General features: G+C 44.0%; 3 non-coding genes across 3 annotated transcripts; 1 reads left to right on the top strand and 2 right to left on the bottom strand.

Annotated features, from left to right (window-relative positions):
- Positions 1–14,042: 14,042 nt before the first annotated feature.
- On the top strand, positions 14,043–14,180 carry LOC119948242. The gene has a single exon (XR_005456652.1). It is a non-coding gene; the product is annotated as a small nucleolar RNA SNORA7 (small nucleolar RNA).
- Positions 14,181–17,524: 3,344 nt separating this feature from the next.
- On the bottom strand, positions 17,525–17,662 carry LOC119948605. Its single transcript, XR_005456990.1, has one exon. It is a non-coding gene; the product is annotated as a small nucleolar RNA SNORA7 (small nucleolar RNA).
- Positions 17,663–25,473: 7,811 nt separating this feature from the next.
- LOC119948403 lies at positions 25,474–25,611 on the bottom strand. Its single transcript, XR_005456801.1, has one exon. It is a non-coding gene; the product is annotated as a small nucleolar RNA SNORA7 (small nucleolar RNA).
- Positions 25,612–27,082: the final 1,471 nt, after the last annotated feature.

The raw sequence follows: 27,082 nt of genomic DNA, 5'->3' as shown, positions 1-27,082 counted from the left end.
ATGAGGTATCTGAGGCACAGAAAAGTTAAGTGACTTGCCCAAGGTCACACAGCCGATAAGCATTGGAGCCGGGATTTGAACCCATGACCTCTGACTCCCAAGCCCGTGCTCTTTCCACTGAGCCACGCTGCTTCTCAGCCCCCTCTATGGCACCTGCTGGCTATTTTCTTTCAAAAGAAACCAGCAAAATTACTAGAGTCCTCCTTGAACATTTCAAAACCAAATTCTGGAGGAAGATACGGGTAGTTATCTTTTCTAGTCAAAGACTGAATGGAGTTGAAAAGATCCTCAAATCTTGACAAACATTGAGCCAGAGTCCACACTGACCCTGCATGTAACACAGACTCAAGATAGGTTTTATGGCATTTGTTTGTTTGTTTTATGGTAATTATTAAGTGCTTACTATGTGTCAAACACTGTTCTAAGCGCTGGGGTAAGTGTGAGTCAATTAGGTTGGACATGGTCCCTATCCTGCATGGGGCTCACAGTCTTAAGTGGGAAGGAGAACAGGTATTGAATCCCCATTTTACAGCTGAAGAAACGCAGGCACAGACAAGTTAGGTTGACTTGCCCAAGGTCACACAGCTAGCAATTGACAGAGCCAGGATTAGGATTCAGGTCCCCTGTCTCCCAGACCTGTGCTCTTTCCACTGAGCCACACTGCTTCCCTATGTAATACAAATAATAATGAGAATAATAATAATAACAATAATAATACTTAAGTGTTTACTATGTGTCAAGTCCTGAACTAAACACTGGGGAAGATGCAAGTAATCTTACCCCTCATGGGGCTTGTAGTCTAAGTAGGAGGGAGAACAGGTATTGAATCCCCATTTTGCAGATGAGGTAACAGAGGGACTGAGAGGTTATCTCACCCAAGGTCACACAGCAAACAAATGGAGGAACTGGGTTTAGACCTCAGGTCCTCTAACTCGCCTGCCTGCACTCTTTCCACTAGGCCATGCTGCTTTTCCCACTGTTCATGAATAGTTTAGCAGAAATATCTGCAGGTTTTTTTGTGGGGGGAGGGGATAGTATTGCTTTTATTTTAGTCATGCCTTTAACTTTGCATCTTATCAGATGATGTCATTAAATGCCAGTTGGATGCGCAGTCAATTCTCCTTTTTCAGGGGTATGGAATTAGGGGAGATACAGAATTTGGATATTGGAAATCTACAGATAGAATAGTGCTCCAGCGCTTAGAACAGTGCTTGGCACATAGTAAGCGCTTAACAAGTACCATAATTATTAATGATATTACAGATAATCCAAACACTAGTTCTGACCATCATTCTCATCATCACAAACAATGTTTATTGAGCACTTATAGCCCCATACGAACTTCGGCAAATCATCTCACTTCTGTGACTCCCTTCATCTGTAAAATGGGAATGAGAATGTCTATCTCACAGGAATATTGGGAGGCTAAAATGAGATCATTCATGTGAACATGATTTGGTAGGGTGAAATGTGCTATACGAATTCATGTTATTAGGATAGGCCTCCTTATTTCTGGGATTCAGGAATAATAAGTAGCAGTCTGGCTTAGTGGAAAGGGCATGGGCTTGGGAGTCAGAGGACCTGGATTCTAATTCTGACCCTGCCACTTGCCACCGAGTCACCGTGGGCAAGTCACTTAATCGCTCTGTGCCTCAATTTCCTGTTCTCCCTCCTGTTTAGATGGTGATCTCCATGTGGGACAGGACTGTGTCCGACCTGATTTTCTATTATCTACCCCAGCCCTTAGTTCAGTGCATGGGCACAGTCAGCACTTAACAAATTCCATCATCTTTGTCATTATTACTATTGAGAGTAAATTTCCCATCTATTTGAAGTCCACTAGAATGGCAAGGCTTAAAACCAGGAAGGATCTCAGAAAATTCCTGACCATCCGAGGAGGGAGGGTCTGGGGAAAGAGCCCTCAGGGCAATTGAGAACCATTCTTCTTCCATAACATCCTGGCTATGCCATGCAACTAATGAAATTGAAAGCAGTACACAACCTATTACCAATACATTCTCCTTCCTGCATCCCAGCTCATTTTCAGGTTATATATCAGAAAATATGGGCCAGATTTTGTATGACAAAATCATTGGAAGACAAAAATTTGGGCACAGTAATCACACAACAGTCCATGCCAAACAAATGCTTTTAAATCATCTGAAGGCACATTCTGATGTGAATTTTGCACTCTTTGATATACTATAGGGAACACACTTTCATTTAGAATGTTTCCCTTATATTTACATTGAAAGTGACTTTCTGAGTCAAGATGAGCAGGTTTTCTACACTAAATGGCACTGATCTGGTTGAAGCCGGTTGGAGCTGGTCTGTGAAGACCATCAGTGTAACAGGTGTCTTTTATAGAGGCTCTCTTGGATCTTCTCATTTTTTACCATTTCATGAAATTGTATGCATTTCTTTCCTTTCAAATGTATCTTTACAGTCTTCTTTGCCTTTGTCATTTCAAGCTGAAAAGCCATTCCTTTCCCCGGTCCACATAATATCAACTTATGGAAAGGGTTTTTCAATTGTAGCATTACAGCTAGGGTGTGGCAGAGAAAATGCAACCTGAATTTTATTTTTTAAATGGTATCGGTCCCAACAGAAAATGGTTAAAGTTCTAGACTGTGAGCCCACTGTTGGGTAGGGACTGCCTCTATATGTTGCCAACTTGTACTTCCCAAGTGCTTACTACAGTGCTCTGCACACAGTAAGCACTCAATAAATATGATTGATTGATTGATTAAAAATGTCTTTGCATTGAGCACAGGTGGAAAACTTGAGGCAGATTTTCCTGGATATAGCATTTCACACAGAGGCATTCATTGAAAAGATTATTCATCAGAGAAAAGTACCTTTGGAGCAACTGCTTGGATAGTTCTAATACTGTCAACACCTCTTTCCTATCCTTCAGGTTTGATTAAAGAACCCAAACACGCTATACATGTATAGAGCTGTCCTTCATTATCCAAGATGGTGCCACTAATGTTTTCCTGGGGATGATGATGATAATAATTACAATTATATTTGTTAATAGCTTAGTAAGTGCCACACACTGTGCTAAGTGCAGGGGTAATAATGATTGTGGTATTTGGTATGTGCCAAGCTCTGTACCAAGATCTGTAGATAAAATACAATCAGATCAGACACAGTCACTGACCTGCATGGGGCTCACAGTCTAAAGGGGAGGAAAAACAGGTATTGAATCCCCATTGTACAGATGAGGAAGCTGAGGCACCAAGACATTAGGGAATGTAGCTGTTTATTGTTATATCAGACTCTCCCAAGCGCTTAGTGTTCTGCACACTGTAAACTCTCAATAAATATGATTGAATGAGTGAATAAAGTTAAGTGACTTGTTCAAGGTCACACAGCTGGCAAACGGAGGAGCTGGAATTAGAACTCTTGGATGTGAGGGAGACTGAAAAACCAACATGGCCCTGAGAGATCCAACAGCACTATGTACTTACAAAGACTTCATGATCTTGTTAACATGTGTGACTTGAAATAGAGGGTCTTTAGAAAATGAAAATTGGTTATAATAGAGCTCCTGAGCCTGCCTTCAGAGCCAGTGAGGGACAGAGACTACATTCTAACTGATTATCTTGTATGTACCCTGTGTTTGGGTCCATAGTAAGTACTTAATAAATGTTTTTATTATGATGTTATTGTTTTTGTGGGAGAGATGGAAGTACATTTCACAAAAATTCATTCATTCAATCGTATTTACTGAGCACTTGCTGTGTGCAAAGCACTGTACTAAGCGCTTGGGAAGCACAAATAGGCAACATATAGAGACAGTCCCTACCCGACAAATGCACTTTTCCGTGGATCTCCAGCCACTCTGTTATTGGACAGGAAAGAGGATTGTTTCAGTGTCAGAGTGTAAGCTCATTGTGGGTAGGGAATGTGTCTGCTTATTATTATATTGTACTCTCCTGAGCACTTAGTATGGTGCTCTGCACACCATGAGTGCTCAATAAATAGGATTGAATGAACTGAATGAATGAGTGAAGGTAGGAAATGTAAACGTGATGAGGGGGTACTAATGCTCAAGTGCTTTGGGGATGCGCGACAGTTGCTGGAGTGACAGTTCTGTGAGGAAATGAGAGATTAATTCAACAGTCAGTAGTAGTCTTCTTGCTGTTTTTCAGAGCTGTGATGATGATGATTCTGGTATTTGTCAATCACTTGCCATGTGCCAAGCATTATTCTAAGCACTGGGGTAGGTACAAGCCAATCAAGTCAGACAGTCCCTGTCCCACATGGGGTTCACAATCTAGGAGGGAGAATAGGCACTGAATCCTCATTTCACAGATGAGAAAACTGAGGCACAGAAAAGTCAAGTGACCCGCCCTTGAATCTCCCCTTTCCTAGTAGTTTTTGTCCCTACAGCATCAGTGAAAAGGGCTCAAGCCCCATTGCTCACCTGGGAAAAGGGTGGGTGCAGTTCCCCCCCACTCCCACCCCCCACATGATACATGCCAATGATGAGAATGAGTTTATCAATCACTCCTGCCAATGGACCCACTCAGATGATAAATAAAAATTCCTATTTGTGGACATTTTCATATTTAGTATGAGGTAAGTCATCTTGAAAACTCACACCCATAAATCAGTAGGAGGGTGGAATTATGAAGCTGTTCAAGATGACTACATTTCCTCCATCTACCAGATCGCCAGAAGAAGAGGTGAAAAGAAGGGTGACCGTTGGCAATTAGAGGTCATCAATCTGGATCATTCAGGCTCAAAGTCTCATTTTCCCCTCAGTGGTCTGGGAAAGTCAGGTAAAAACTGGGCCTTCTTTCCCAAATTATTTAGATCATTGCCGTTGTGCTTGCCAACTTGTACTTCCCAAGCGCTTAGTACAGTGCTCTGCCCACAGTAAATGCTCAATAAATACGATTGAAAGAATGAATGAATGACCTCGCCTCAAGAATGACCAGAGCAGCAGCATGGCCTAGGGGAAAGAGCCGGGCTTGGGAGTCAGAGGACCTGGGTTCTAATCCTGGCTCTGTCACTGGCCTGCTATGTGACCCTAGTCAAGTCACATCACTTATCTGGCCCTTGATTTCCTCATCTATAAATATCTGTACTTCTACTTAGTTGTGAGCTCCACGTGGGACCTGGACTGTGTCTGACCTGATTATCGTGTATCTAATATAGCGTTTGGCACAGAGTAAGTGCTTAAGAAATATGACAAGCATCATTTTGCCAAATAGAGTATGGGTTTTTCATCAAACGATACAAATTGTTTGAAACAGTGGTGGTATTCCCATTTTGGTCCCAAGATTGACTTCTAAAGTCAATTTTATGGAAAACATCAAAGGATTCGGGGAAGAATTCAAACTCACTGTGTTTTACACCCTTCTCTCAGCTTAGGAACACTGAAAAGAGATTTTGAAAATGACAGATCCAGCCAGACCATTGATAATTGCTTCCACAACCTCCGTGTTTGTTGTCTTTTCCTCTCGCTGGAAAAGAAACATTGCTCTGAACTAATGAAATTAGATACAGATTATGAGTTTTAGGGCTGTCACGAGTATTTATATGAGATAAAGTGTGGCGCCTTTAAAGCAACAAACAAGCATTAAAGAGGATTCAATATGGTCAGCCTGATAGTGTTACTCATTTTTGTAAGGTTACATAAAGTTTCACTGAACATTCTACTTTCTGGCAAGGTAAAGCCTCATTTCCCCTACTCTCTTTCCCTCTGCATCAATCAATCTGACCCCTTTAAACATTCGATATTCACCCTCCCCTCAGTCCCCCTGCACTTATGTACATTTCTGTCATTTCTTTTAATGTCTGCCTCCCCTTCTAGATTGTAAATTCAATGTGGGCAGGGATGGTGTCAACCAACTCTGTTGTATTGTACTCTCCCAAGCACTTAGTACAATGCTCTGCACTCAGTAAGTGCTCAATAAATACCAGTGATTGATGGATTGCCCCTTTCTAGGAGAGCATGGACCCCTCATAAAGAGATATTCGTAACTGCAGTTCCTGTTCAAGTCAGTCCCTGACAAATTTCCTGTTAGTGAGGCACTTTGGGCTAAAACCTTGAAAGAGATAGCTGAACAATCTAGGCGATCAGTAAAAAATGTGCAGACTTTTTTTCCCAGGAGAATGTGATGTAGTCACGTCATCTGACTACTATATCACTGAAATAATAATAATACCTTGATTTCAAAAGACACTTTTATACACAAAGCACCTTCGTAGCACTTAGTTCATTTTTTTCCTCATAACATCCTTATGAGCTAGGTAAAGGCAGGTATTATCGCCACCTTTTTATGGATGAGGCAATGTAGAAAATAAACGTGGCCTTCTGGAAAGAGTTGGGACCTTGGAGTCAGCAGACTTGGGTTCTAATCTTGGCTTTGCCACTTGCCTCTTGTGGGACCTTGGACAACTAACTTCTCTATGCCTCAGTTACCTCATCTTAGAGAAGCAGCGTGGCTCAGTGCAAAGAGCCCGGGCTTTGGAGTCAGAGGTCATGGGTTCAAATCCTGGATCCACCACTTGTCAGCTGTATGACTTTGGGCAAGTCACTTAACTTCTCTGTGCCTCAGTTACCTCATCTGTAAAATGGGGATGAAGACTGTGAGCCCTGCGTGGGACAACCTGATCACCTTGTATCCCCCCAGTGCTTAGAACAGTACTTTGCACATAGTAAGCACTTAACAAATACCATCATTATCATTATTATTATTATTAGGAGAAATAAAGAGCTATGTCTGGGAAGGCCTCTTGGAGGGTTTTGAAGTTAAAGAGTGTGGTGGACTGTCTGATATGAAGGGGGAGGGACTTCCAGGCCAGAGGGAGAATGTGGGCAAGGGATCGGTGGAGAGATAGACGAGATCAAGGTACAGTGATTAGGTCAGTGTTAGAGGGTCAGGGTGTGCAATTTGGGTTTTAGTAGGTAATCAGTGAGGTTAGGTAGGAGGGAAAGAGCTTTCTCTCCTAAGTAAGATGATGGGTAATTTGGTTTTCTACCAGTCAGTCTGGTTTTCTGTTGGTGTATCCCTTCTTCAACTTGCTAATGGCGCCAACCACCTTAACATCCAGTATTTTTACTTATACATCCTGATTTCCACCCTCCCTCTTCCCCCCACCTGCTGCTTCCCAGCTGTTTTGGCCAGACTGGTCAAGAAAAGGACTGCTGTGGAGCAAAGGGGGAGTTCTAGGTTTGGGGCATAAATGATATCATCAAGTTACCATGTGTCTCTGGTGTGGTACAAGTGATATCACCATGCATCTCAGTGACGGGGAATTTCAAATGACTCTGCTTGAGATGCTGCTTGAGAAGCAGCATGGACAAAAGAAAAGAGCAAGGACATGGAAGTCAGACAGCATGGGTTCTAATCCCAGCTCTGCCATTTGCCTGCTGTGTGACCCTGGGCAAGTCCCTTAACTTCTCTGGGCCTCAGTCTCCTCTTTTATGAAATGGGGATTAAATCCCTGTTGTCCTTCCCCCATAGACTGGGAGTCCCATGTGAGACAGGGGTTGGCTCTGACCTGATTATCTTGTTTCTACCCCAGAGCTTAGTACCGTGCTTGGCAACAAGTAGGCGCTTAACAAATACCGTTATTATTATGTCTCAAAGGCACATCTGGGTCAGTGAGCTGAAAGTTCCTTTGGCTATGCACATCACCTTGGGAACAGTTCCTCAACAAATAAACTTTCACCAGAAACATTCTCCAAACTTTTCAACGCTGGCTATGTCTCAGTTAATTGGATTATAGATAATACCCACTCTAGAATTTCACTCTTTTCAAGGCACAGTGGCTGGGTCAGCTTGGGCTGGAGCAAATGTCTGTTTGGAAAGTAGAAAATGCAGAATCCACATGTTTTTCAATGATCTAAAGGTTTACAGCCTCATTTCCAGCTTGACAAAAACGGGATTTGGGGCAAATGCTGACTGAGTCCCATTCTCCCACCTCCAGGAGTACAGTACTAAGACAATTACTCCCACTTTCCCCCATGCCAGGGGTTAGGGCACCATATTTGATCCCGACACACTGGCAGTTCCCATTAGTCCCCACTAGTACTCCATGCTGGTCTAGTAGTGGAAAGAACATCGACCTGGGACTCAGAGGACCTAGATTCTAATCCCAGATCTGCTGTTTTCCTGCTTGATAACCTTGGGAAAATTGATTCATTTCTCTGCACTTCAGTTTCGTCATCTGCAAAGTGGGGATTAAATGTCTGTTCTCCCTCCTACTTAGACTTTGACCCCCAAGTGAGACAGGGACTGTGCCCAGCCTGTTCATTCTGTATCTACCCTAATACTTGACTCATAGTATGTGCTTACATACCATTAAAAAAACCCCAAATGATGCACAATGTCACCTCAAACGTATGACACCATCTTAGATGGAATATTGTTCTTTGGAACCCGTTTTCACTTAGGCCCAGTATTATAAATGGGGGCTTGGTTCTTAAACCAAAGTTGGATGCCTGGTTTTTACCAAAATGACCCAGAATTATTAGATACTCCATCAGTCACAGTCGAGTGACAGTCAGGTGTGGAGTCCATGGGGTCAGAGAGGTTCTGTGACTGGATGAAGAGGGGAATGTGTCTGTTTATTGTTGCATTGTACTCTCCTGAGCGCTTAATACAGTGCTCAACACGTAGAAAGCTCTCAATAAATAAGATTGAATGAATGAATGGATGTGTCTATTGTCCCTGGTGAGTCCACCTGGCGATCCTGTAACCCCACCAACCCATCAACCATCTCTCCCGGCTCCACCACCCGCATCAAAACCTTTTTGACTGTTTCTCCATTTTCCCGCCATTCCTATGAGAGGACCTCCTGGAACAGCAGCTCTAGCTCCACGGCCGCAATTCCATGTCAACCAAGCACATGGTTGTTCATCGCCCCAACCCCGGTCCCATTTTGCTTCTATCCATCTGCTTCTTTCTATGTGTAAGTTATCTTAGTGTATGTCTCTTCTGATAGTCTGTAAGCTCTGCCTGGAAAAGGATCATGTCTATTTACTCAATTTTTCTTGTAATCTAGTGTACTCTCCCAGTGTGGTGTTATGAACACAGTAAAATGTAAGATCCTTGAAAGCAGAGATCAATGTCTACTCACTCTGTTGTACCCTCCCAGGCCCTTAGTTCAGGACTCTGCACTGATTGGGCATTCAACAAATACTACTGATTACTTGACTTTGTGCGCTGCCACTACTATCCCCAGCCCCGCACCCTGAGCTACAGCCAAGTAGGAGGCTAGAGTTGTAAAACTGATGGGATGTAAATATAGAAAAAATAATAATAGTAATAACTGTGGTATTTGTTAAGTGCTTACTATGTGCCAGGCACCGTACTAAGCACCAGGGTGGATACAAACAAATTGGAATGGACATAGTCCCTGTCCCATGTGGGGCTCATAGTCTAGAGAAGCAGCATGGTGTAGTGGCTAGAGTATGGGCCTGAGAATCAGAAGGTCATGGGTTCTAATCCTGGCTCCACCACTTGTCATCTGGGTGACCTTAGTCAAGTCACTTAACTTCTGTACCTCAGGTACCTCAGCTGTAAAAAAAAATGGGGATTAAGACCGTGAGCCCTTTGTGAGATAGGGACTGTGTCCAACCTGATTAATCTGTAACTACCCCAGTGCTTAGAATAGTGCTCGGCACATAGTCAACGCTTAACAACCACCATAATAATAATAATTATTATTGTTATTATTATTATTAAGTCCCCATTTTACAGATGAGGGACCTGAGGTACAGAGAAGTGAAATGACTCACCTAAGGTCACACAGCAAAGTGGCAGAGCTGGGATTAGAACCCATGTCCTTCTGACTCCCAGACCCATGCTCTAGTGGCTAGAGCATGGCCTAGTGGATAGATCATGGTGTCCACAGCCAAGTGCAAAGTTGATGCAAAGGGGAGGATGGATAGGGGAAATGAGGGTTTTGTCCTGGAAGGCCTCATGAAGAGATGTGATTTTAGGAGGGTTTTGAAGGTGGGGAGAGTGATGGTGATATTCCAGACTGTGAGCCCATTGTTGGGTAGGGATTGTCTCTATCTGTATTTTCCTAGTGCTCAGTACAGTGCTCTGCACACAGTAAGCGCTCAATAAATGTGATTGAATGAATGAATGAAGGAGGAGGAAGTTCCAGGCAAGAAGGAGGCTGTGGGTGGTGAGACCGACGAGATGGAGATAAAAGGAGTATTGATTCGGATAGGAAAGTTAGGAGGAGTAATAATAGACTTAGGAAGGAAAATGAGTAGCTCAGTTTGAAGCCATCATGTCAATTCAAGCCCAGATCTGCAAGCAATATGTGTACAGCATGTGGGCCTGCAGACCTGAGCTGAGACCTCACCGGAGGGAATGGGAATAAAGGTGGTTGACCTGGAATGAGCTGCTGTTCTAGTGTTATCTGTACCACATCTCTCTGGCAGTGGTAGCAGTTTTGATCAGAATCTGCTTATGTGTTATATGTTTTTGGGGGGTGCTACTACCTCCCATCTGAGGAAAGGGAATCTTAAAGTCATCTCAGCTCCAACAAGCCACACCCGCAGGTATGGACCATTGGATTTGGTTCTGAATGTTTGAATCATGTGGGGTTTTTTGTTTGCTCATTTGTTTATGATATTTGTTAAGCACTTACAAATGCCAAGCATTGTACCAAGCACTGGGGTGGATACTAGATCATCAGGTTGGTACAGTCCATATCCCTCATGGGGTTCACAGCTTTAATCCCCATTTTACAGATGAGGCACTTGAGGCACAGAGAAGTCAAGTGACTTGCCCAAGGTTACACAGCAGACATGGGGCAGAGGCAGAATTAGAACCCAGGTCCTCTGTCGCCCAGGCCTGTACCATTTCCATGAGGCCACACTGCTTCTCCACATAGAAGCTGCTTGCTCGTACTCAGTTTCCTTCCCAGAATAGTCTTCCAAAATCCTCTCCCTGGCCAAAAAACAGAGGCAGCAGGAACTCATACTCGGTGACCACCATTTTACAAATAACTCCCAAGAAGAACCCAGGAGGAAATTTCTGGGGCATCATTTCAAGGGTTGTTGCCCCAGAAATTATTCCTTTACTGGTTCAGGAAAATGTGTTGGGTTTCCTGCCTCTCCTCACTATTGCTCCAGACTCAGAGGGGTCCCATTTACTGTACCTGCTGGTCTTCACTCAGTGACAAAACACGAGGACAGTTTATTTGCATTAATGATGCCACTGAAGGTCACCTCTCCTTTCCTGGCACTGATTAAAAAAAGAAGAAGAGGAAGAAGAAGAAGAAGAAGGAGAAGGAGGAGAAGGAGAAGATGGAGAAGGAGGAGGAGAAGAAAAGGAGAAATACTTGAGTACATTTGAAAGGAGAGAAGGACCATTCACTGTATTTGTGCATTTCCCATTAACAATAATCAAAGTTACTTACTTGCACGCATTCCGTGAGAAGCGGTATTGGTCGCAAGAATAGAACAGTGGACCTTTCTTCTAGACCACCCCTCTGGCTTGGAGATGCTCCTAGGGTTTGTCACAATCTATTTCCTATTTGACCAGCTGATTTTAGAGTCATCCTGAAGGAAATCTTTGCTTTGTGTTTGTTGGTTTAGTAGAAGACAGAGAGTTAGTCCCTGGTAGCATCTATCTCTTCATTTTTATAATGCTATTTGTTAAATGTTTATTTTGCGCAAGGCACTGTACTAAGCTCTGGAGTCAATACAAGATCATCGGGTGGGACACAGTCTCTGTCCCACATAGGGCTCATAGTCTCAATCTCCATTTTACAGATAACAGAGGCACAGAGAATCAATCAATTGCATTCACTGAGTGCTTACTAATAATTGTGGTATTTGTTAAGTGCTTAACTATGCACCAGGCACTGAACTAAGCGCTGGGGTGGATACAAGCAAATCGAGTGGGACACAGTCCCTGTCCCATGTGGGGCTCACAGTCTGAATCCCCATTTTACAGATGAGTTAACTGAGGCCGAGAGAAATGAAGTGGCTTGCCCAAGGTCACTCAACAGGCAAGTGGTGGAGCCAGGATTAGAACCCATGACCTTCTGACTCCCAGACCCGTGCTCTATCTACTTCGCCATGCTGCTTCTCTACTGTGTGCAGGGCTCTGTACTAAGTGTTTGGAAAAGTACAACACAACAATATCACAGGTACATTCCCTGCCCACGGTGAGCTCACAGTCTAGAGCTTATAGTCCAAAGGGAAGTTAAGTGACTTGCCCAAGATCATACCCTTTTGGTTTTTGGGGGGTTTTTTTGAACAGTATTTGTTATGCTCTTACTCTGTGTCGGAGATAGTGATAAGCACCAAGAGAGGTTTTTCTAGGAGCTGAAGGTTGGTACAATTTTAAGGGGTGTTAGTTGAAGGGTTCTGAGAAATATCCTTTCCCCTGTCTTAGAGAGGAGTGCATTCTGGCACCATCCTGCAACTACTAAAGCTTTAATGAAACAGAGGAATTAACTGCTACTCTTCTACCACTCACTCGCGGAATGTTTCCGCCTTCCCATTTCCAGCTTAGCATCACATGCCCAGATGAGCCCTTTGACAACTGAAATTCACTTTGCTTGGGTAACGAGCCAAGTTGGAAGCTCTCTCCATCACTCCACAAAGTCATCCCCTTGGGTTTGGCTGGGAATGAAGCCAACAAAGGGAGACTCCAGTCATCAGAGGATTCGTAGTTGCTTCAGGAAATTTAGCCTATGGAACTCCTTGGCAGAGAAGTGAATACTTAGGAGGACTCTAATGCTTCCATTGGGGAAATTGGACCTGGCCAAAGAACAAGGGATCACTAAGCCTGGACCGACAGCATCCCCCAAACCATCTGTGAATCGGAATGCTGAGCTGATTGAGGAAATTGATTTCTAATGGGAGGGAATTCTCAAAGTGAAACTGGAATTCTGCAGTGGAGTGAAAAATCCATATGGAGAGGGTCTATGGGGTGTTTCCACTCATTTTTAGACTTGTCCACAGGGTTTGAGATGCTACAGGTTTCAGCAGTCCTTCAGTACTGTACAGTTACTTGGTTCATTTATTCATTCATTCAATCGTATTTATTGAGCGTTTACTGTGTGCAGAGCACTGTACTAAGCACTTGATTATTCAGTTATTTCTCTTTGTTGTTGTTCACAGTCACCATCAGCTGGAGGAAGAGGAGGAGCCAGCAAACAAAACTGAGAAGGTGTGATCAGAGAGGTGCCTCCTCTGATAACATAAACACCAAGGTTCCTGCCCTTGAGGAGCTTACCAAAAACACAAGTGGGAAAACCCTAAATTTCAAGAGCAAGGGATAGAAATATACCCCTAATCTTGCAGGCAGGTAGAGTGGTGCTGAGTTGTTCTAACATACTCCCTCCCTCTCACCTGGTGACAGGATATCTCATTCATGTCCACTGCTCTCTTGGGACTTTGCATCACTGAACAATGATGCAAAGATGATGAAGTAATTAAACTGAGTTACTTTGAATGCTGACTGGCATTCCTCTAGGATTAGGTTGCATGGGATAGTAATATATGAACACATGGAGGGAAAATTCCAGAAATAATACTGAACAACAATCCTCTTGCCAGGGTCATCTCAGTGGGTTGCTGGGAAAGAGTGAGGGCAGAACCTGGGATAAGTAGTCTGGTACAGGACCCCACTGGTCAAGAAGCAGCACGGTCTAGTGGAAAGACCCTGGGCCTCATTCTAATCCTGGCTCCATCAGTAGTCTGCTTTGTGACCTTGGGCAAGTCACTACACTTCTCTGGGACTCAGTTACCTCATCTGTAAAATGGGGATTACATCTGTGAGCCTTATTTGGGGCAAGGGCTGTGTCCAACATGATTATCTTGTATCTACCCCAGCCCTTAGTATGGTGCCTCGTACAACAGTAAGCACTTAACAAATACCATAAAAAGGAAGAGGGGCAGAATGTACATTCCACCTTTAAATCTCCCACTCCAATTCTGTCCCTCCCAGAGCCTCAAAAGAGGCCGCCTGCTGTCACCTCCCCACCAATCTCAACACACTGCAAATATCCTTGGCATCCCTTCCAATTAATAGTATCTATTGAATCCCCTCTCAGGATTGTACCTGGAGAGTTTCCACTACTCTACCACTCTCGGCTACGGGAGGGAGAGTCAAGCAGAGGCCTACCCATTCCATTCCTAGCTTGGCCAGTGGCTAGCGAGTGGAAGGCAATCTGCTATAAGTCGAAACTCCCCTGTGCTGGGCAGCAGTGGCATGGGAGAGAGTCAAGGGAGGAGACTCGAGTTCACTGTGTGGAAAGAGGCAACGGTAAACCACGTCCGGATTTTTACCAAGGAAACTCTATGACTACACTACCAGACCGATTGCAGATGGAGGTGGGGTGTTCTGGGACAGATATGTCCATGGCGTCTCTATGGGTCAGAGACCACTCAACAGCATAAGACAAGATGATTTATTGAGTGCCTACTGTGTGCAGAGCACTATTCGAAGCACTTGGGAGAGTATAACTGTTACAATGCCCTCAAGTAGTTTACAATCTGTTAGACAGACACTAAAATCAACTAAACAGATAGCGGGAGGAAGTAAGAGGGAATATGTATGAGTTAGGTCTTATGTAATAGGGTATCTAAGATATATACAAAAGTGTTACAGTAAAATGCAGAACAAGGCAAGCATCATATGGAAATAAGCAGAGGAAATGATGAATTAATTGTTGTGCCTTCAGAAGGGCTTTGAAAATGGGGAGACCTGTAATTTGTTGAATTTGAAGAGGGAGGGAGCTGTCACAGGGGTGGGGTTGTGAGCAAGACAAGGGTGAGAGAGAGATGAGAATGACATCCGGTGAATAGGTCAGCTTGAGATGAATGAAGAGTGTGAGTAGGGGCTGGAAGGGGAGAAGGGAATGCATAATTAGGAAGGAGAGAGTTGATTGAGTGCATGAAAGTTAATCATGAGGATTCGCTGCTTGAGGTGGGGAGAAATGGCTAACCATTGGTGGTTTTTGAGGAGCGGGGAGAGGTGGGCAGAACAACATTCTAGAAAAACAATCTAGAATGTGCACACAATCTAGAAAAACAAAAAAAAAATGATGAAATTATCATTTGGCTGAAGGAAGATTTCAGGGACTCCTTTTCCTTCCTCCACATTCCTCCCCTGCCTCTTCTCCTCCATCATCATTGTCAAATGTATTTGCTGAGGACTTTCAATGCAACGCACTATACAAAGGTTTGAGGGAATCTACTATGAAAAGTCAGTGCCATAAACAGTGTTATCAGAGCAGTGGTCCATCCAACCGATATTCTGCCTCCCGTACTTGAAATAAGATGTTTGATATGATGGTTACTTTTCTAATAATAATAGTAGTAATCACAATAATAATGACTGTGATAAGCATTTACTACGTGCCAAGCACTCTCTAAAATCACCAATGATCTTCTCCTAATCCTCCTCGACTTTTCAACTGCTTTCGACACTGTGGACCACCCCCTTCCCCTGCAAACATTATCTAATCTTGGCTTCACTGATGCTTTCCTCTCCTGGTTCTCCTCCTATCTCTGGATGCTCCTTTTCGGTCTCTTTCATGGGCTCCTTCACTGCCCCCCTCCCTCTAACTGTGGGAGTCCCTCGAAGTTCGATACCGGGTCCCCTTCTATTCTCCAACTACACCCTCTCCCTCGGAGAACTCATTCACTCCCGTGGTTTCAATTTCATCTCTGTTTAAACTGTGAGCCCCATGTGGGACAGGAACTGTGTCCAACCTGATTAACTTGTGCTTAGAACAGTGCTCAACACATAGTAATTGCTAAATAAATGTCATTATCATTATAGTTCTAGAACTATGTTCTAGAGTGTAAGCCCGTTGTTGGGTAGGGACTGTCTCTATATGTTGCCAACTTGTACTTCCCAAGTGCTTAGTACAGTGCTGTGCACACAGTAAGAGCTCAATAATTATGATTGATTGAATGAATGAATATTATTATTGGTATTATTTGGATGATTCCCAAATCTACCTCTCCTGACTTCTCTGCAGTCTTATATTTCCTCCTGACTTCAGGCCACCTCTACTTGAACGTCTCACTGACACCTCAAAATTAACAATTTAACATATGCAAAACTCCACATCTTCCCACCCAAATCCTGTCCTCCCCGCCCCTCCCGTCACCATAGACAGCACCTCCATCCTCCATGCCTTGCGAGCCTGAACCGCGGCGTTATCCTTGACTCATCTCTCTCATTCAACCCACATATTCAATCTGTCACCAGATCCTTTCAGTTTAACCTTCACATCCATCCTTTCCTCTCCATCCAAACTGCTACCTCGTTAATCTGAATATTTACCCTAATCCCACCTTGATTACTGCATCAGCCTCCTTGCTCTCCTCCCTGCATCTTGTCTCTACCTGCAGGAGAAGAAGGAGGAGGCTGTGCCACGTCTAGAGGTTGGTAGACTTGGTAGAATGTCCAGACAACCTCGGAAGTCAACAACACGATTGTCGTAAAAATCGCACCCCGTCACAGCACTTCCCTCCATACTCCAGGCAATACTTTACTCTGCTGTCCAGATCATTTTTCTAAAAAAGTTCAGTCCATGTTTCCCCACTCTTCAAGAACCTCCAGTGGCTGCCCATCCACCTCCAGATCAAACAGAAACTTCTTACCAATGGTTTAAAAGCACTCAATCACCTTGCCCCCTTCTATTTTATCTCACTGATTACCTACTCCAATCCAGCCGGCACACTTTGCTCCTCTAATGCCAACCTACTCACTGTACCTTGATCTCATCTATTTATTATTATTAATAATAATAATAATGGCATTTATTAAGCACTTACTATGTGCAAAGCACTGTTCTAGGTGCTGGGAAGGTTACAAGGTGATCAAGTTGTCCCACGTGGGGCTCACAGTCTTAATCCCCATTTTGCAGATGAGGCGGCTGAGGCCCAGAGAAGTGAGGTGACTTGCCCAGGGTCACACAGCTGACAATTGGTGGAGCTGGGATTTGAACCCATGACCTCTGACTCCAAAGCTCGTGCTCTTTCCACTGAGCCTCACTGCTTCTCTGCACCAAGGATCCTTTCACCAGGGATCCATCATCCATGTTCTGCCTCTGGTGTGGAACTTCTCTCCCCCTTCATATGTGACAGGCATTACTCTCCCCAGATTTGGTGCTCAGTAAATATCATCAGTAAATATCATTGATTGATTGAATCCTTCCCCACCTGAGCCCTCATTTCCCCTACTGCCTCTCCCTTCTGTGTCCCCTCGCACTTGGATCTGTAGGTACCCTTTATGCACTTGATATTCATGCCACCCTCAGTCCCACAGAACTCATGTACATCTTGTCTTGCCTTATGCTGTCGAGTCGTCTCTGACTCGTAGAGACTCCAAGGATGCATCGCTCCCAGAATGCCCCACCTCCAACTGCCATCGTTCTAGTAGTGTATCCATATTGTTTTCTTGGTAAGAATACGGAAGTGGTTTACCATTGCCTCCTTCCACGCAGTAAACTTGAGTCTCCACCCTCAACCCTCTCCCATGCTGCTGCTGCCCAGCACAGGTGAGTGTTGATTTGTAGCAGATTGCCTCTCACTCGCTAGTCACTGGCCAAACTAGGAATGGAATGGGTATGGCTCTGCTCAACTCTCCCTCCCGTAGCCGGGACCGATAGAGTAGTGGAAACTCTCCAGGTGAGATCCTGAGAGGGGACTTATGTACCTATGTGTAATTTATTTTAATGTCTGTCTCCCTCTCAAGACTGTAAGCTCCTAGTGGGCAGGGAACATGTCTACCAACTCTTTTCTTTCCCAAGTGCTTAATACAGGGGTCTGCACACGGTAAGTGCTCAATAAATTCATTCATTCAATCGAATGTATTCATTCACTCATTGATTCAATCATATTTATTGAGTGCTTACTGTACTTGTTGAGCCCATACTGTATGCAGAGCACTGTACTAAGCACTCCCTCTTTTAGACTGTGAGTCCATTGTTGGGTAGGGACTGTCTCTATATATGTTGCCAACTTGTACTTCCCAAGCACTTAGTACAGTGCTCTGCACACAGTAAGCGCTCAATAAATACGATTGAATGAATGAATGAATGAATCTGGGCAGCCGAATGAAGTATGGACTGTGGAGGGGAAAGGTTGGAGGCAGGGATGTCAGAGAGGAGACTGATGTCGGATCTGGGTATGACACGTGTCTGGACCAGCACATTGGCCATTTGGATGGAGAGAAAGGGGTGGATCATGAAAGTTGTGGAGGAAATGGCAAGGTGGTCCTCTCTCCACTATGCTCCTCCTGGCAGGATTCCAGATGGTCCCAGAGGGCCCTTTCCCCATCTGCCCTAGAGAACTTCCACTTAAACCTTATTTACAGTTACCTCTTTGCCTGAGTTTAATATTATCTATACAATTACAGTACAGGATCAGCTCCAGTGAAGTCTCGGAATGCTCACTGGCACAGAGGCAATGCTCATAGCGACCCAATTCCACCAGGCAAAACACTTGAGGAGAATGGACAAAAGCAGGATACCCAGGCAGCTTCTCTGTGGGGAACAAAATGGGACACAGGGCTGCTGGGCACATTATTATTATTGTCTTTGTTAGGTGCTTACTATGTGCTAAGCGCTGGGGTAGACAAGAGATTATGAGATCAAGCACAGTCCCTCTCCCACACGGGGTTCACAATCTATGTAGACCACAGCAGTGGACAGATGTATGATCTTTTTTATGGTATCTGTTAAGTGCTTCCTATGTGGCAGGCACTTAATAAGTATGGGGGTAGATACAAGCTAACCAGTTTGGACACAGTCCCTGTCCCACATGGGACTCACAGTCTTAATCCCCATTTTACAGATGGAGTAACTGAGGCCCAGAGAAGTGAAGTGACTTGCCCAAGGTCATACAGCAGACAAGTGGCAAAGCTGGGATTAGAACCCAGGTCCTTTTGACTCTCGGGCTCCTGCTCTATCCACTAGGCCATGATGCTTCTCAGGTCTCCCCAACTGAATTTTGGGAAGAAATTTTAGTTCCTCCCAAAGCTGAATTGTGCATAAATACTGGAAACAAAATGAAAATAGCTGGATGCCCAGGAGAGTGTCAACAAGGTCTCCCTCACAAAACCTAAGCCAACAGTTCTTGTCCAGAATGCAGAACTGGGTGCTGAAAGTAGAGCTCGGGGGCAGAAATAGCCATTTCTGCAGCGCTTTCAAGGTTGCACTTTATTTTGAACTAAAAGTATATTGCAGAAAGGGTTTCTGGAGGACTTTCAAATCGGTTCTTTAAAGTAATCATTTTGTTATTGTGGGCTTTTAAAAATGGCTTGGTAAGCAATGCCATTTCTGGAATGGACGAGCAACTCTTTGTGTCCCTGCCAGTGGCAACTGGATGCTTTATTCTATGTTCTAGGGACTTTATTTAGTAAGTGCCATTTGTAAAAGTCTTACAGCTGCAGGTGTTTGGCTAACTAGGGTGGCATTTTAATGGGAAATAATAACTGGGAACTACCCTTATCCACCCACACAGTGATCACCCTGGTCCAGACACTTGTCATAGCAGTTAGATTATCTTATCAATCAATCATATTTATTGAGCACTTACTGTATGCAGAGCACTGTACTAAGCGCTTGGGAAGTACAAGTTGGCAACACATAGAGATGGTCCCTACCTAACAGTGGGCTCACAGTCTAGAAGGGGGAGACAGAGAATAAAACAAAACATATTAACAAAATAAAATAAATAGAATAGATATGTACAAGTAAAATAAATAGAGTAATAAATACGTATAAACCATATATACATATATACAGGTGCTGTGGGGAAGGGAAGGCGGTAAGGCGGGGGGGGATGGAGAGGGGGAGGAGGGGGAGAGGAAGGAAGGGGCTAAGTCTGGGAAGGCCTCCTGGAGGAGGTGAGCTCTCAGTAGGGCCGTGAAGGGAGGAAGAGAGCTAGCTTGGCGGACTGTGTGGAGGGAGGGCATTCCAGGCCAGGGGGTTGACGTGGGCTGGGGGTCGACGGCGGGAAAGGCAAGAACGAGGCACGGTGAGGAGATTAGCGGCAGAGGATTGGAGGGTGTGGGCTGGGCTGTAGAAGGAGAGAAGGGAGGTGAGGTAGGAGGGGATGAGGTGATGGAGAACCTTGAAGCCGAGGCTGGACTCCCTGTCTCTAACTTCTAATAATAATGATAGAGGTATCTGGTCTGACTTCTGAATTCTGACTTCCAGGCCGTACTCTATCCATCAGGCCAGGCTGCTTCTTTTCCATTGAGTCTTTCACACCCGCTGCTACCTGGATCAGGTTCATGAAATGTCAATCAGTATACATCTCTCCAGTCCTCAGAACTTTCTGACAGCTAGCCATCTCATTCCACATCAGGCAAAAACTCCCCAAAAGTGGCTTCAAATCTCCCAATCTTACCTGTCAGTTCTTTGCTTTCCTGAAGCCCACATTTTCCTAACTATCCTGGTGTACCCCACGATACAAATGGGATGCATTCCTGGAAAACATGGTTGTAACATGAGCCCCTCTAGGCTGTAGGCTCCCTGTGGACAGGTACTCTATCTACCCACTCTGTTAAGCACGAGAGAGTACAGTATAATACAGTGCTCTGCACACAGTAAATGTTCAATAAATGCCGTTAACTTAGCCTTTGTATAATAATAATAATAATAATGGCATTTATTAAGTGCTTACTATGTGCAAAGCACTGTTCTAAGCACTGGGGAGGTTACAAGGTGATCAGCTTGTCCCACGGGGGGCTCACGGTCTTACTCCCCATTTTACAGACGAGGTAACTGAGGCATAGAGAAGGGAAGTGACTTGCCCAAAGTCACACAGTTGGCAATTGGCGGAGCTGGGATTTGAACCCCTGACCTCTGACTCCAAAGCCCATGCTCTTTCCACTGAGCCACACTGCTTGTATCATGGAGTATGTTTACCCATGTGTCTGCTTTCTGGACCATCTTTCTACAAACATGATTCTGCACATCTTCCTGCTCCTCAAACCCCACAATGGTTACCCACAGTTCTCCATGTTAAATAGAAATCCCCAGTCATTGACTATAAAGCACTGACAGCTCTCTCCCTCATACTTATCTACTCTCTTCTCCCACTATACTCCAGCTCACACTCTTCATGCCTCTTAAGCTACTCTACTCAATGGGCCCTGTTCTGGTCTCTCCCATTGCAAACCTTCTTACTCCCTTCCCCTGGCCTGAAGTTACCACCCCCTGCCCCCCCCTTAAAACCCACCCGACAGGATTGCCAATCATGGAAATTCATGCAAATGAGCCCATAGCTGCAGCTGTGCCTGCCACGGAAAATCCAGCCCAGGAGCAGCTGTGCCTGCTGCTTCAGCGGTAGCTGAAATGGCTGTAAATTCAGACACCCTCAAAAAGAGTTCAAATTGCTCATGGCCATAAACAATATTTCAAGATCTGCTAATACTGCGACAGCAGCGGACTTCGGTGTGCAATTCCTCTAGTGTTTTCGGCGGCTGCTGCCACGGGCAGAGCTGGTGACTTTATTTACTGATGGAAACTGTATTGTCATCCCACTGCTCTTCCCATCTTCAAAGTCCTCCAGAAATCACATCTCATCCAGGAAGCCTTCCCTGATTGATTTCCTTCGCCACTCCAGGTTATACCACTATTACACTAACTCTGCCCCAGTGCATTCACAACCATCCTTAACATCTGACACTGCTTTATACCTGTATCTACCAACGTAACTTACTAGTTAAGCATCATAAATTCGACAACACATCCACTTCTCCTGCCTCCTCTCTGTGAATGATTTCAGTATCTGTCTCCCCTGCTAGAATGCAGCCATGAACCTTGCCCTCTGCTGCTTCCCCTACCTGTAATTTAATGTATTGTCTGTCTCCTCCACTAGACTCTAAGCTCCTTTTGGGCAGGGATCATGTCTACCAACCCGTGCAATCAAGTTCAAAGTTCCCATCAGCATCAAATGGATGGGCAGTGAGCCAGGAACAGACTTCGTCTGACCTGACTAACTTCTATCTATCACAGCATTTCAAACAGTGCTCTACGCACGGTAAGCGTTTATCGAATACCATAACAATAATAATGTTCCAGAAGCCTCAGGAAACACTAGCCTACAATATTAATGGAGGCTTCTAGGATCCGTGTACTTAAAGATAAATCCCTGACTCGGAAGGTATGTGGACCGTTATGCTTTCCTTCTTCGTGGTTTATCTATTCTGTGGACAAACCGTTTGAGAGTAGGAAATGTCTTCCTCCTAGGCTATATCGAAATCACAGCAAGTAAACTTGAAAGGGTTTTCAACTGAAAGATCTGCTTCGCTACTCAATATCTTGTTCCCATTTTTAGAGCACAAAACTTTGGAAACTTTTTTCGGCTTCATGCTAGTGACTACATAGGTAGCAAGTCAAGTTGTAATGGCAGGTAGACTGAAGCTATGCACTAGAAAAGGCTGACAAACATACTTTCTTTTAAAATACAATTCGTAATTTATTGTATTTTTCATACCCAATGTCGTAAGATGCTTCAGAGAGAGGAAGTTAGTCACCAGTCAATAATGAATGTCCTGGAAGACTAGTGCTGCCTCCAGGGCTGTTGTGAAGAAGATAATTTGATCATCAAGCCCAAACCACCACCCAGCCTTCCCCACCACCCCCCTTCTCTCTCTCTCTCTCTCACACACACACACACACACACACACACACAAACACACGACAGAATTAGTCACCCTCATGATTTCAATCCACTGGCTCAACTTTCCACATCTCGACATCTCGTTACCTATAGGGACCAAGCTTATCCACTTCAGAGGGAATGGGACTGAATTCCCGAAAACAGGATTTGGTAAGTGAGAACTCTCTTCACAAGGATGCTGGGTCAAGCAAAGGGGAACAGCTCTAGGATAATTTTTGAAAACACAGAAACAAAACCCTGACAGATAGTCATAGGAAGCTTGACTCTAATAGCTTATCCCTGGAATCATCAGTTTTCAGATGAAAATATCCTCCCAAGATGAGGAGACAGGATAAGAGCAAGAGTAAGTCTGTTTTTTGAAAGCAATGGACAGAACGGTAAAACAATCAGCAATTCAAAGTGCATACCATATTCAGCCAGTGAGAAATGAGCCAGAGGGAAAAGATCCCAATATTCTCCTGTGCCATCCCATCAGCTGAAAGACTTCCACATCTGGAGTGGTAGACTTGACTCCCAGTAACAGCTGTAAAACAATTGTTACAATTATTAGTAGTAATTATGATGTAAACGACAAGTAAAACCTACTCCGCATTGCTTGAAATGTCTGCTTCTCTGAGGTAGATGGACTTTGATAGTCTAAGTGACTTTCCATCACTTCCATCTAGGTAAGCCATACCTGGTGCTCATTACGGGACCATCCATCCTGAAGGGTTGACAAGTTTCCAGATAAACATGCTTTTCTTAGATCAGTACTATTTTGCCTTTTGCTTGCCAGTTTCAACATCTGGCTGGCGGCCCCTAATTCTGTATAACCAAACCTTTTCTTTTAGGTCTTGAAGAAATAGACTTGGCTTTCTTTTCCCTGATTAGTTTCCAGTCCAGCATTGGGGATTTATATTATAATCAACTCTTATCCCTTTCCTGCTAAAAATATCACACCCGGGTTGTGTAAATGGGAACTGGGTATTGTCTGGAATCTTGCTTGTGATCCTTTTCCAAAGAAAACACAAAGGGTGTGTCTACCCATGGAAAGCCTAGCCAAACATGTTGTTTTACTTGGCTCGGCACATGTCCATTAACGGGGGTACTCCAGGCAGCTTGGGTTCCTTGCATCCTTAGAGTCAACTGGGGATGGCTGCAGGAGGGAAAGATCACCAACAGTTCCCCCAGCAGATGCGACCCAAGGACCCGAGTTCTAATCCTGACTCCACCACTTTTCTGCTTTGTGACCTTGGGCAGGTGTCACAGCTACTCTGGGCCTCAGTGTCCTCATCGTTAAAATGGGTATTAAATCCTACTCCCTCCTTACCTAAACTCTGAACCCCAGGTGGGATGGAGACTTTGTCCAAATGGTAATTTGTATCTATCCCAGTGCTTAGAACTGTGCTTGGCACATAGTAAGTGCTTAATAGAATAGTAATAATAAGAATAATATAATAACAATATGAGGGTACTGTTCACCATTCGTTTAAACAGCAGACAAGGGCACAGCTGCAAAGGGTGCTCAGAAATTACCTTGGCCATAGGCTGTTTCCCCATTCCCCTCAGATATCTCATCATTATTATTATCAGTAGTATAATTATTATTGTAGTCGTTAAGTGTTTACTATACAGTATATATTATATTATTATATATTATGTATATATAGATAAGACCTCACTATCAGTAATAAGGAGTCGGAGGTCATGGGTTCAAATCCTGACTCCACCAATTGTCAGCTATGTGACTTTGGGCAAGTCACTTAACTTCTCTGTGCCTCAGTTACCTCATCTGTAAAATGGGGATTAAGACTGTGAGCTCCCCATGGGACAACCTGATCACCTTGTAACCTCCCCAGAGCTTAGACCAGTGCTTTGCACATAGTAGGCGCTTAATAAAATGCCATCATTATCATCATTATTATTATCATCATTATTACATGATGTTATTGAGTGCTTATTATTTGCTAAAGAACTGAACTAAGCACTGGGATGGATAAAGGATCATCCCATTAGACAAATTCCCTCTCCCACCTGGAGTTCCAAGTCTAAATAGTGGTATACTAGAATTAGAGTTTGTTTATTACCCACTTGGTATAGTGCACAGTACTTGGCACTTGGAAAGTACAGAATAAAGAAGTGACACATTCCCTAGCCACAGGGATCTTTTAATCAAATGGGGGTGGGGTGGGGGGCAGACAAAACAATATTGACTTTTAGAGTGGTCACAATGAATAACTGAGGATGGGTATAAGTATGTTACTCACTGCTAGAATTAGCTGGTGGGATGATATGGCTCAGGGTGCTGGAAATCAACAGGGGAAAACTGAGAAGCAGCATGGCCTAGTGGATAGAGCATGAGCCTGGGAATCAGAAGGACCTGGGTTCTAATTCTGGCTCTGCCACTTGTCTGCTGTGTGACTTTGGGCAAGTCACTTAACTACTCTATGCTTCAGTTCCCTCATCTGCAAAATGGGAATTAAGACTGTGAGCCCCATGTGGATAGGAACTGTTCCATCCTGTTTAACTTGTATCTATCCCATTGCTTAATACCGTACCTGGCATGTAGTAAGCACTTAACATAATACCAATAACAAAATTCGTTGGAAGAGGTGGAATTTTGTCTTGTCTTATGCTGTCATCTCCTCCCTATAGCGATACCATGGATACATATCTCCCAGAATGCCCCACCAACACCTGCAATCGTTCTGTTAGTGTATCCATAGAGTTTTCTTGGGAAAAATCTGAAAGTGGTTTACCATCACCTCCTTCCATGCAGGAAAATCGACTCTCTGCCCTCGACTCTCTCCCATGCTGCTGCTTGCCAGCACAGGTGAGTTTTGGCTTGTAGCAGATTGCCTTCCACTCTCTAGCCACTGGCCAAGCTAGAAATGGAATGTGTAGGCATCCGCTTGACTGTCCCTCCCATAGTCAAGGCTGGTAGAGTACTGGAAACTCTCCAGGAGCAACCCTGAGATGGGAGGTGGAATTTTAGGAAGGCTTTAATTATGGGGAGAGCTGTGGTCTGTTGGATGGAGAATGGGGAGCGAATTTCAAGCTGGGAGAACAGTGTGAGTGAGGAAATGGAGGTGGGAGAGTTGAAAGTGAGGTACAGCTAGAAGGATGGCTTGAGTGAACTGAAGAGAGTGATTTAGAGAATGGAAAGTGAAGTGAGAGAAGAGAAGAAAATGGATGAGAAGCCTTGAAGCCGACTGTGGGGAATTTAAATCTAATGCAGAGGCACACAGGAAACCAGTGAAGGGTTTAGAGGAGAGGAGAGATGTGGGAAGACCAATGCTTCAGAAAATGATCTACATAGCGGCAGGTACTTTAAATTGGAGTGGGAAGAGGCTAGAGATTGGGAAATCAGCAAAGAAGCTCATGCAGTAGGCTGGCCAGAGTACGACCAGAGCTTGAACCAGGATAGTCTAAGAGGTAGGGAGAACTGGTATTTTTTCCCCTTTTTTACAGACAAGGAATCTGAGGATGAGAAAGTTTAAGTGACTTGCCTAAGGTCACAGAACAGTCTGATTGCAGAGCTGGGATTAGAACTTCGATCTTCAAACTCCCAGTCCTATCTTCTTTCCACAAGTCTACGCTGCCTCCCTCAAGCAACTCCAAATAACCCTGTCGACAGAGCAGGCATCGGTAAACTGTTTCAGCGTTGTAATGAAAAATATCAAGGATCTCCTAGGGGTGGGGTCTTTAAGAAGTGCGCTGAGAAGCGATTTTCCCTCCTTGATAGCAAACAAATATTTAGGTCAGCAACTGTCCTCTTTAAACAATAAAACCCTAATTAAATGAATTGAAATGAATTGAAAATGAATATTTTGACATCGTTTCCCAGGGTGGATCCAGTCTTGCTGTGAAAAAACGATTGTCCATACAGCAAACACTACTAGCTCATTCTTTCCCAGAGTGTTTGTTAGTTTGCCACGGAGCAGCCAGAACCTGTTAGTATTTTGTCCCTTTATAATACAGAAAATATTTTCTTTTCATTGGCATTCAAAGAAGATAATATCTTCCAGAAATGTTTATTTTAAGGACAAATGGAACTTAATTACTATACATGAGCCTGCGTCGAATTAAATTAGGGACTCATTTTGCCCAATTAGAAACCTTGATTCAAGAAGTAAGGGGTTAAGGTCAAAGCAAAATCTCCTCTAAACCCTTTAAGGTTTGCCATGCAATTAAGGGAAGTAATTTGGGTCAGACTTGCCTGGATTTGAATCCAGTTGGCATTAGTTAACTTCATGTCCATAACCAAGTGTCAATCTATTAGCTGACTTTGTGTGCCCTAGTTTGAAGCCATGAAATTCTCTGGGATATTTCTGCATCCTTAGGGACTGAACATGACTGACCCCTTAAAGTTCAGGGATTGGCTGTGAAACATCATGTGTTGAAATTTTCATGTTCTGTATTAGGGAAGTCAGTTAAGCCAATCCTGTGTGA

The sequence above is a fragment of the Tachyglossus aculeatus genome, chromosome X4, assembly GCF_015852505.1.
Source record: "Tachyglossus aculeatus isolate mTacAcu1 chromosome X4, mTacAcu1.pri, whole genome shotgun sequence".
Classification (NCBI taxonomy): domain Eukaryota; kingdom Metazoa; phylum Chordata; class Mammalia; order Monotremata; family Tachyglossidae; genus Tachyglossus; species Tachyglossus aculeatus.
The sequence above is the reverse complement of the archived record's forward strand: the minus strand, read 5'-3'. Positions and strand labels throughout refer to the sequence as shown.